Raw genomic sequence first — 11944 nt, 5'->3', positions numbered from 1 at the left:
GGGGTTTTGGGGGTTGGCTTCTTTTAGCTCAGTATGTCTGAGATACGTTTGTGATGTTGTGTGTAGCAGTAGTTTGTCTGCTTTCATTATTCTGTTGTGTGAATGCACCACAATTTCATTATCCATTTCTTCTGTTGATGGACATTTGGGTTGTTTCCACTTTTTGGCTATTATGAACAAAGCTCCTGGGAATAATCTTATACCTGTCTTTTCATTTCTACTGGTTTCTTTTAACCATGCTAATCGGAGTAAAATTTGTGAGCCTCGGGGTAGATGTATGATAACTATTAAAACTTCCAGGCATTTTTTTTTTTTTTAATTTATTTTTGGGACAGAGAGAGACATAGCATGAACGGGGGAGGGGCAGAGAGAGAGGGAGACACAGAATCGGAAACAGGCTCCAGGCTCCGAGCCATCAGCCCAGAGCCTGACGCGGGGCTCGAACTCACGGACCGTGAGATCGTGACCTGGCTGAAGTCGGACGCTTAACCGACTGCGCCACCCAGGCGCCCCTCAGGCATTTTTTTAAATGTTTATTTTTTTTTTTTGAGAGGGAGAGAGACAGATCGTGATTGGGGAGGGGCAGAGAGAGAGAGGGAGACACAGAATCCGAAGCAGGCTCCAGGCTCTGTACTCCCAGCACAAAGGCCGATTCAGGGCTCGAACTCACAAACCGTGAGATCATGACCTGAGCCAAAGTTGGATGCTCAGCCTACTGAGCCACCCAGGAGCCCCTAAAACTTCCATTTTTTTAGAATAGTTACATTTGAGATTTATACGTGCATATGTTCACATACACATACAATGTCTATTGCTATGGTTCAGGTGGCCATGTAAAATGATTTTATTATTGTGGATCTTGGTATAACATACACACACATACACAATACACACAATGAAAGCCACTCATTAGAGGAGAAAGTCAAATTCCTTAGCATGGCTCACAAAGCAGGACCCAACCCACTTCTGTCTCTACTGCCTCAACTCCCGCCCGTCTCTTCAAGGTCTTGGCTTGCCTTAAAAATCTTCTTCCTCTTTTTTGGTTGTGGACTCCTACTTTTCCCTGAATATTCATTTCAAATGAATAGCTTTTTTAAGAAGACTTCCCTGATCACCCCTTTCTCCTCTCCCTTTTTGCCCCTTTAGAACCCGTGCATCCCTCTATCACAATGCTTAGTGCCTTGTATTCTGTCTCCTACTGAATTATTTCCTTATACGCGAGCTCTTTGAGGGAAAACTGTGACCCACCTTTAGCCTCTAGGGTAAACATTTGTTCTTTACCTTCCACCTCCATCATCCATTTTTTTAGTGACAGCCCCTAGTATTAATCCAGGGAATTACCATTCCTGCTCTCAGTCCTGGTAGCTCACTTGTGGTCCCATTCATTGAGGTGCTTGTGACCACAGTCTGGGCCCTCATCATATCCAATATCCTTAGCCATAGAGCTCAGTTGCCTAGCTGGTTGGAAAGGACTTTGGGAGTCTTGGACCCCATTGTCTACGTTTTCTCCATCCCCAGTCGCCCTGTGGTCTATAGCCCATTATATACTGGGCGTTGTACTAAGTGCTTTACATTTACAACTTTATTTAATTTTCACAGCAGCTCTATGAGCTGAAGGTACTATTATCATCGCCATTTACATATGAGAACTCTGGGTCAAAAAGGTTAGATAGCACTTACCTAGTATACTTCCAGGACTGGACCTTAGAGTAAAAATTCAGGGCTGCCTTTGTATCAATGATAAAACATTCAACTTTAACTCTATTGAGAGCAGATGCTTACAGAAAATAATTTTCATGTGTAAGTAGGTTTTTCACAGGTGTTGCAGAGGTGACCCACTTTTCTCTAAGCATTTTAAAGATGTCATCCCATTGTCATCTGGCCTCCATCATTTCTGATAAGTAGTAAGCTGTATTTCTATTTGTTCTTGTGTTTATTTCATTTGTCTATATGTATTTTTTTCCTTCTGGATATATTAAAGACTTTCTCCTTATCTTTAGTCATTATTAATGTGATTATGATGTGCCTACGCATGGTTTTGTGTGGATGTGGGTGTGTATTTATCATGGTCGTGGTTTTCTGAATTTCTTAAATCTGTAGATTGCAGTTTCTTCTATTGAATTTGCAAAATTTTCAGCCATTATTGCTTGCTATATTTGTTTCTTCCTAGTTTTCTGTTTTTGTTCTGGGATTCCAATGACACAGATGTCAGATTATTTAATGTTTCTTATTGAGACTCTGTTCATGTTTGAAAAATATTTCTTTATTTTGTAGTTGTTTGGATAATTTCTGCTGATGTGTCTTTACTTTTACCTCTACTTTTAAAGTGTTCAGTATTTAGTATGCTGTTATCTAGTGTTTTTTTTTTTTTAATTTCAAATATTGTATTTTTTGTTTGTGAGGTTTCATTTGTCTTTTTAGAATTTTCTTATCTTGAAATTCACCAGCTCTTTAGCTGTTACATTCATCTTTTCCTATAAAATATACGTTTAAAATGTTTATTTTGAGAGAGCGTGTGAGCAGGGGAGGGAGCAGAGAGAGAGAGAGAATCCTAAGCAGGCTTCGTGCTAAGCATGGTAACACTATGCTGAGTGAGTGAAATGGCTCTAAGAATAGAAGACTGTCTTTCGATTCTGTGGTCTTTCTCTGAAAAGTATTAAGTTTTGTCCTAGTGAATGATTCAGTTGCTAACAGATCACCTTAATCCTGTGGAAGTGTAGTTTCAGCCTTTATTAGAGTTGTCCCTTCCAGTTCTATCCTATTCCTAGGGTGTAGACCTTAGTCCTAGGATGTGGTCCTTACTCTTAACCTATGGGTAATTTACAGTCTCACCCTATGTATGAACTGTAAGCAGTCAGACAGGTATTGGAGGAGAATCAGCACACAGATTTTAGGGAAGCTCTTCTGTGCTTCCATCATTTGCTGGATTTCATGCCTCAATTTCCAGTCACTCAAGCCCTCTGCACATTGTAAAAAAGGGATGTGCCTTTAGGGGAAGATCTCACTCAATGTGTTTCCTTTATTTCAAGGATTGGATCCCTTTAGGTTCCAGCCTGCTTTGGCTGCCGTCTAGTGCCTTAAGGCAATTGTTTTTTAAAAAATTTTATCCAGAGTATATAAAAGTTATGTGGGAGGGTTAGTTTTATACAGGCTATTCTGTTCTTACCAGAACCAGAATCTTTTCCTCACTTTTCTTTCTGCTAATCTCAACATGAGTGAATATGGAAGAACTAAGAAGTCAGGGAAGCAATGACACAAAGCACTGAGGTACACTCAACAGGGCTAATAGGAAACGGGCTGTATGATATAATGATTAAGAGCATAGACTGTGGAGACAATCTTGGGTTTAATCTCAACCCTGCCACTTATCATCTGTATGAGATTACACAAAATGCTCCACTGATTGGGTCCCTATATTCTTACCTGCAAAATCAGAATGATAGTGTTGTTTTCATAGTTTTTGAGGGAGTAAGGGCACCATATCTGGCATATAATCATAACCAAAGGTGGTCACTACTGTTAAGAGAACAATGTGTTCTTTCACAGAGGGCTTGAAAGAGAGGGGACAAAGCTAGAGGAATCTCTCTTCCAGACAGTACGTGGATGACTTCTATTGGGGCTTTTCAGACTAGAAGTCTATGCCTCCAACTGTAGACATTCACAGTTGTTTGGAAATAAGCAAAGTCCCAAACATTAGAACATTTTTGCATTCCAGGTAAAGCTATCAAGACTGGGGGGGGGGGGTCTGAAATAAATCTATCAAGAATTTTAAAGGGAAATTTAAAGAGATGATGGAGTTAAACAAGAAGCTGGTGGAAATGCATATCAAGGGCAGAGGCTAGGAGATGATGCCTTCCCCCAAACCCTATTCCAATATAGGTCTTTTTCCTGAGCACTCCAACCAGCATAAAGTAGTCTTTTTTTTTCTTAATTTTTAAAATGTCTATTATACATTTTTAAAAGAGAGAGAGAGAGCACAAGCAGAGGAAGGCAGAGAGAGAGACACACAGAATGTGAAGCAGGCTTCAGGCTCTGAGCTGTCAGCACAGAGCCCAATGCGGGGCTTGAACTCACAAACAATGAGATCATGACCTGAGCCGAAGTCGGATGCTTAACTGACTGAGCCACCCAGGCCCTCCAAGCATAAAGTAGTCTTAATGACCAAATCCAAGTATGTCTGGGAAGATTTTTTTATTGATGTAAAATTAACAGAAAATTCCCAATTAAACCATTTTAAAGTGTATAAGTCAATGATTTCCCATACATTATGATGTTATACAACCTTCATCAGTGTCTAATTCCAGAACATTTTCATCACCCCAGAAGGAAAACCCATTCCTGTTAATAGTCTGCATTCCCTCTTCCTCTCAGCCCCTGCCAACCACCAGTCTACTTTCTGTTTCTATGAATTCATCTCCCTGGACATTTCATGTAAATGGAATCATACAATATGTGACTCCTTGTGTTTGGCTTCTTTCACTTGGCATAATGTCTTCAAGTTTCGCCCATTGCCTGGAATTTTTTAGACATTCATTTTTGAATAAACTCCTTTGTCTCTCGACTTTTTCAAGTTAACTCCATGAGGGTTTCCTGTAGGGAACAGGGAACCTTGAAGTGTAGCAGTTTCTCGACAGAGGCTTTTCTTTCCAGGAAGCAACTTTATTTGTGCCGGCACTGTTCAGTTGGGTTCGTACCTAAAAAACTGAGCCCCGAACGCCATGTGGCCTAGGTTTTTAAATTTATTTTCTACTTCTTTGTCTCCCATATATGGTAACACACTGATTAAGTGGTCTCATGTTACAAGGTCATGACGGATGTTGTCACATAAGCTTATAGCCAGGTTACCTTGAGGGTTTTGTTTTTTTTGTTTTTTGTTTTTTTTTGTTTTGTTTTTTGTTTTTCTTTCTTTCTTTAGGGAGGGGACCCTACCACAGTGGGGCACATTGACCCATTGCCAAGTTTCTGTTTCTACACCCCATTGACAGTGCTTTGAGGCTCTTCTGTAGGAGTACCTAATTCAGTTTTTCTTCCTGAAAGTCCTTTCATCTTGACTACAGTCAAAAGATTGATGTCTTTCTAAGGCACCTGGTTAAATGCTACGAGGTAGTGTTGTGTAGGAGGAAGTAGGTGTGTCTTAAAGTCAAATTGGATTTGAATTCCACCTCAGAGACTGCATATAGGTTTGGGGAATCCCAGAGTAGAGAAGACCTGTGTCCATTTAGGAGGCAGAGCCCGGGAAAAGGGCACATCCCTAGGGATATTGCATATGCCATAACATGCTGCAAAAGGAAGTAGAGTAGAAGTAGCTGCTGGTCACCATGACTGAGTCAGCCTTGAAGAGTTCCCAAACCTCTGTGCAGTGGGGGAGCAATGAAACGACTCTCCTGTGTGGCTAAGAGTAGAAAGCAAGTAGGTGAACAGTCTCAGCTCCACCTAACTTCTTATACTGGCAAATTCCCAGACATTCGTGGGGAACAGACAGGTGGCATAGAGAAGTGGCATAGAGAACCTGCAAACTTGGAGGAGACCTGCCAGACAGATTGAACAAAAGTAGTCAGGACAGTTGTTCAGAGGTCCAGAGTATGGGCACATTTTGGCACCTCACAGGAATACATGAAGACAGCAACGGCCAGATGCTAAACCGAGATTAAGTTTTTGCAAGTGAGATAAAGTTTTTGCAGTGCTACAGGATGGGGGCTCAAAACAGCAATTCCGTTCAATTTAGAGAAGGCAGTGTGCATTTTAGGCACTTCTGAGTAGGGAAGCAGAGAATCCTAAACTTAAAAAAAAAAAAAAAAATTCCCCCCCCATTGCGTGTCTTTCTGCTTAATTTCATTTTAAGCTCCTGAAATAGGTAGGGTCCCTCCTCTCTCTCTTTCAAAACATTACCTATTAGAGAAAAGAGCCTGTGATTGAGCTGAAGCATTGAAGAGGCAGAACCTTTTAGCTTTAAGGGGCTGACCAGCTGGCTCAGGGCAGTTTCTCAGCTGAAGCTTCTGGGGAAACTGCAGCAGGCACTCAGCTAGCAGCTTTGTCCTGGAAAGGGAGGGGTTAACTTAGACTTGGCCCCTGGCTGTTCTTGAGGCTAGCTCTTCTCAGCTGCAGGGCTTCCTTCCTCCTCCTCCTCCCACCCTTCTACCCTTCCTCTTTTAATGTTTTTTAAAATTGAGGTGAAATTCACAAAACAGAAATGTAACCATTTACAAGTAAACAACTCAGTGTCCTTTAGTACATTCACACTGTTGTGCAACTGTCACCTCTATCTAGTTCCAAAACATTTTCATCATCCTCAAAAGGGACTCCCCAACTCAAGAAGTCACTCCCCATGCCTCCTCCCAAAAGACCCTGGCAACCACCAATCTGCTTCTGGTCTGTTTGAATTTACCTATTCTGCACATTTCTTACAAATGAAATCACACAATATGTGACCTTTCGTGTCTGGCTTCTTTCCTTATCCCTCTGGTAACTTTCAGTCCTATCTCTTCTCCCTGAAGATTTGGGGCCCACCCAAGAAATCCCCCAGGCATTTCCAAACTCTATTTTCCAGGATTTAGGCCAGAGAAAGGAAAGAAGGTCAGAGGGCAGGGGTGGGCGGTGGGAATGAAATTAGGTTAGGAAAAAAGCCACCAGCAATTTCTGATCAGGTCCCAGCCGCTGAATTTGTTTTGGAGGCCAATTATCTCAGGGCACTTAGGGTTTAAGTACCATGGCTGGGGCTTCTAAGCCATGCCACGTGTGAGACAGGCTTGCCCTGGCTTCTGACTTGAAACAGATGCTCTGTGCCCTTGAAGGCAAGTTGGGTTTTGGAAAAAATGCAGCCCTATTGAAACTGTGGTGTGGCTGGATTTTCACCAAGCTGTATTTATAATCAGACAGAAAAACATGGGGAAACAGCTACGGTTCAAGTTGCTCCTTAACATTCCACGTGGCTGCACCTGGCCATAAGAACCACGGATGCCGTGGAGACGCACATCATAAACTTGTGGGCCAGGTCCGTCACTTCTCTGATTAATATTATGGTGGAGTTTTGAAACTTTAAGTGGAGGAAATTGTAGAGGAGGAAATGGGAGGTGGTGGTTTCTCTCTTTGTGTCTGGTAAGAGAGCTGGCTGGTGGCTGGTTCTGTGGTTTCTCTCTCTGGCTTCAATGGTTTTTCTGTGGAGTGAGATGCCTACTTCTGTTTCCTAGGAGGGGAAGATATGGGTTGAAATTATAGACCATGTTTTGAGTAGACTCCCTCTGGTTGTCTTCATGTAGGATGGGCTTATTTATCTTGACCTATGAAGGGCTGTCCACTTATGAAAATCATAGTGCCCATGCCTCTCCTCCCTCCAACATCTGTTACACATGTGAAGCTGTATGGCCATGGGTTAGTCATTTCCCTTTAAAAAACTTCAGGTTTCTCAGCTGTAAATCAAAGTATTAGATTGTGTAGTGGGTTGAATAGTGTCTCCCATCAAATTCATCATATCTACCCAGAACTTTAGAATGTGACTGTATTTGGAATTGGAGTCATTGCAGATGTAACTAAGGTAAGGATTGACATGAGATCCTACTGGATAGGATGGGTCCTAAATCCAAAGGAGAGTCTCCTTATTATGTAGTTGGGGTGCACCTGGCAGTGGGGGTCCCAAACAGACCAGGTTCGGCCAGTTGCCGCTGACAAAATCCAAAAGAGAGAGGCGAATGGTGGGGAAACAAAGATTTATTTCAGTGAGGTCGACACCAGGAAGACAGTCTCCAAAGTGATGAAAATGTTTCTAGGCTTATGTAAGGAAAATGTGGGACAAAGTTCCGTGGGTACATGCAGGTGGGCAGTACAGGTCAGGTCCATTGTTGTCTTGGGGTCATCACTGGCTGGGCCTTGCTGGCTCAGGAGGGTTCCTACTGCATGATGGGGTAGTATCTGTTCCCTCATGACATGCTTTGCCCACAGGGCTCTTTTGCCTGAGTTAAGACATGAGCTGCAAATAACTTAATCAATTAGAAAGTTTGAGGTCAAAATGAAGGTAGTTGAAGGCCTCTTTCACTAAGATACAGAAAAGGGCATACAGCCACACAGGAAAGGCCTTGTGAAGGTGAGGTAGGCAGAGATTGGAGGGATAAGTCTGCAGGCCAAGGCATATCAAGGATTGCCAGCAAGCACCAGAAGTTAGGTGAGAGGCAGGGAATTTCTCTCAGCCTCCAGTAGGAATCCGTTTTTCTGACACCTTTATTTTGCACTTCTGGCCTCTTGAAGTGTGGAGAGAATAGATTTCTGTTGTTTTAAGTGAGTATGTGGTACTTTGTTATGGTAGTCCTAGGAAATTGATACAGATTGGGTACTGTTTCTAGGATTAATCCATATCTTCATGGTGTTTGTAGTTTTTACAAAGTGTAGGCACATAATTTTTTTCTCATGGTAAATGTTTTGCCGGGTGTGATACTGTGATTTACGGTAAGAATTACACATTTGGTTTTCTTGTTCCTGGCACAAAGCTCCTAAAACCTTTGAAATTCCCTGTGGTGAAAGCCATAAAGGTGGTTTTTGTTATGCTAATGAGGCGACTTTCAGAGAGCTTGGAAGGATGAGGTCTGGTTGCCTGTGGAGCCAATCAAGTGATTAGAGGGTTGGAACTTTCTGTTTCACCACCTGACCCTCCACAGAGAGGAGAGGGGCTGGAGATTGAGTTCAATTACCAAAGGCCAATGACGTAATCAGTCACACCTAAGTGATGAGGCCACCATAAAAACCCAGAAGGCCTGGGTTTGGAGTGCGTCTGGGTTGGTTGAACGCATGGAGATTTGGAGAGAGTGGTATATTCGGAGGAAGCATGGTGATTCCATGTCCTTTCCCATACCTTGCCCTCAGCATCTCTTCCATCTGGTTGTTCCTGAGCTACACCCTTTCATAGTAAACTGATATTCTAGTAAGTAAAACGTATTTCTGAGTTCTGTGAGCCACTATAGCAAACTTATTGAGCTTGAGGAGGAGGTCGTTAGAACTTTCAGTCGATAGCCTATTGGTAACAACCTGGACTTAAAAGTAGCTTTAGAAAACAGTGGTTGGGGGGCAGTCTTGGAGGACTGAACTCTTGTGGAATCTGATGCTATTGCAGGGTAGAGTCACAACTGACTTGGACACACAGCTGATGTCCAAGACTTTTTGGTGGTATGTGGGCAAATCCCCCTCTTCCCACATTGGAAATTGGGTTAATGAAGAACCTATTAACCAGGTAACTTTTCTGGGCTTCGGGTAGCTTTTACCAACCCATTCCCCTGTTTGCAGGTGCTCAGAAAGATGACCTATTTACTGAAGTGACCTAGCAAGTCAGTGGTGGCCCTCGGGCTCCAGTTTGTGTGCTTTTCTCTAGTGCAGTAGTCCCCCTCAGCTGAAAAGTTCTGAGTCCACGAGAATGAATGTGGAAATGCCTCTCATAGGCCTAAGCTGAAGGCTCTTTGGGGGAAGGACCAGCCTTACCAGCTACACCTGGGTTACTATGGCTGAGGCCTGCCAGTGAGACTCAGGACTCAGCTTCCAGGGACTCACAGCTTCCTTGGACTCATGGCTTCCTCCTATCTTCAGAAACACTTCCTGCAGTCCCTTCCCCCACCCCTGGTAAATAGGGATCTCTGTTCTTTAGGCCAAAGGTGGGATAGCATGGTGGAGTGAAAAAGCATAGCAGGCCCAGGTTTGAATCCCAGCTCTGCAGTTTATTAGCTGTGGAACCCCTGGGTAATGACCTCACTTCTCCAAGATTCAGGTTCTTCAGCTACGACACGGAGATAACAATCCCTACCATGTAGAGTTTTTGTGAGAATTGGGGATAAATGTGTAAAACCTCTGGCCCACAGCCGCCGCTCTATAAAAACTGTTCCCATTATTTCCTCCTAATAGTTGCATTGGCTTTACTCCAACACTTACACAAGGTCTGGTTTCAGTCTTGGATTAATTAGCTCTGCAGCTTTCCTTAATCCCATGAGCTCCAGCATCTTGCACAAGACCCCCTGTATGTGGGAAGGCATCCAACAAGAGACATTTACCAAGGGCGTGCAAATCATGGTGTAATAGTGGAAAGGACATGGGCATTGTTCTTAGTCAAACCTGATTCAAATCACCCCCCTCCCACTTCCTACGTGTGGGATTCAAGTCTTGCTCATTCATTGGTGAAGTGGGGAGAACAGAACCTGCAGGCAGCATTGCTTGGGGCTTACACAAAAGGATGTGTATAAATGTGTGATAAAGGGCATGTGCTGCCTGAATGTCAGTTTTGTCACCTCATTCTGTGAATCTACCTTCTCACCTGTGACTAGGCAATCTTCAAACACTGCTCCTACAGCCTATTAGCTGCCATCACAAGGAGACGAAAGATGAGGTCATTTTCAAAACAAGGTCACTGGAGAAGTGGTCAGCCTGAGCCTCCCTCTTCAGCTAATTATATTTTATTCTAGGACTCGGAGCAGGGGTCAGTGGCTGTTCTGTCACCACCACCCCCACTCCAGTGTAAGGAAAGATGGATTTTTAGGCTGCATTTTTAAATTTAATTTTTAAGTCTACGTGAAAATAGCACCCTGAGTCCAATGATGAAACTTAGAGACGTTCAAAAATCTTAGTAAGAAACTTCATGTTATTTTTTAGCTTCTAAATGTTGGCCTCTGCCATATATTTGCCTGGTGAGCTGGAATTCACAAAGTGGATTCCTAACCTTAGCTTATCACATCGATATTTTATCATATTTGTTATTGAGGTAATTGACATATAGCATTACATAAGTTTTAGATGTACAACATAATGATTTGATATTTGCATATACTGCAAAATGATCACCCCAACAAGTCTAGTTAACAGCTATCACCATACACGGTTAACACACTTTTTCTTGTAATAGAGTTATTTAAGAATTAGCAACTTTCAGTATTATTTTCAACTTCAGATAAACAATGCAGTCCTATAGTCGCCGTGCTGTGCAATGCATTGCATTCCTAGATTTATTCATTTTATAACTGAGAATTTGTTCCTTTTGACCACCTTCTCCCTTTTCACCCACCCCCACCTCAGTAGCCTAAAAATGTATCTTATCCTACCTTGGAGGGGGGATGGTGGTGACAGGATAGATGCTAATCCCTGCTCTGAACCACCAGTCTGTTCCCTAGTTCGGTTTTTTTCCTTAGATTCTACATGTATGACCATATGTTATTTATCTTTTCTGTCTGCTTCTTTCAGTTAGCATAATGCCCACAAGGTCTATATGTGTTGTTGCAATGGTGAGATTGCCTTCTTTTTAATGGCCATATAATATTCCATTGTGTGTGTATATACATATATATACATATACACACAAAGGAATATTATATATTTATAATAGTAATTACTAATTACTAGTCATTATATTAGTAATTATATATTAATGATACTCTTTTTCACGTGTTCTTTATCCATTCATCCATTGATTGACGTTTACGTTATTTCTGTGTCTTGACTATTAGAAGTCATGCTGCAGTGACCATGGGATAGTGCATATATCTCTTTAATATAGTGTTTTTATTTTGTTTTGATAAATCCCCGGAAGCAGAATTGCTGGATCTTAGGGGAGTTCTACTTTTAATTTTTTTTTATTAAAAATTTAAAAAAGTTTATTTGAGAGAGAGTGAGAGCAGGGGAGAGGCAGAGAGAGAGAGAGGGAGAGAGAGAATTCCAAGCAGGCTCTGCATTGCCAGTGCAGAGCCTGATGCAGGGCTCAAACCTATGAACCATGAGTTCACGACCTGAGCTGAAACTAAGAGTCTGAGGCTTAACTGACCAAGCCACCCAGGTGTCTCTTTCTAATTTTTTGAGGCACCCCCATTTTGTTTTCCATAGTGGTCGCACCAATTTATATTCTCACCAATGGCACACAAGGGTCCCTTTTTTTCCACATCCTAACACTTGTTATTTCTTGTCTTTTTGATAATAGCCATTCTGACTG

This window comes from Panthera uncia (assembly GCF_023721935.1).
Source record: "Panthera uncia isolate 11264 chromosome A1 unlocalized genomic scaffold, Puncia_PCG_1.0 HiC_scaffold_17, whole genome shotgun sequence".
Taxonomy (NCBI): Eukaryota; Metazoa; Chordata; class Mammalia; order Carnivora; family Felidae; genus Panthera; species Panthera uncia.
The sequence above is the reverse complement of the archived record's forward strand: the minus strand, read 5'-3'. Positions refer to the sequence as shown.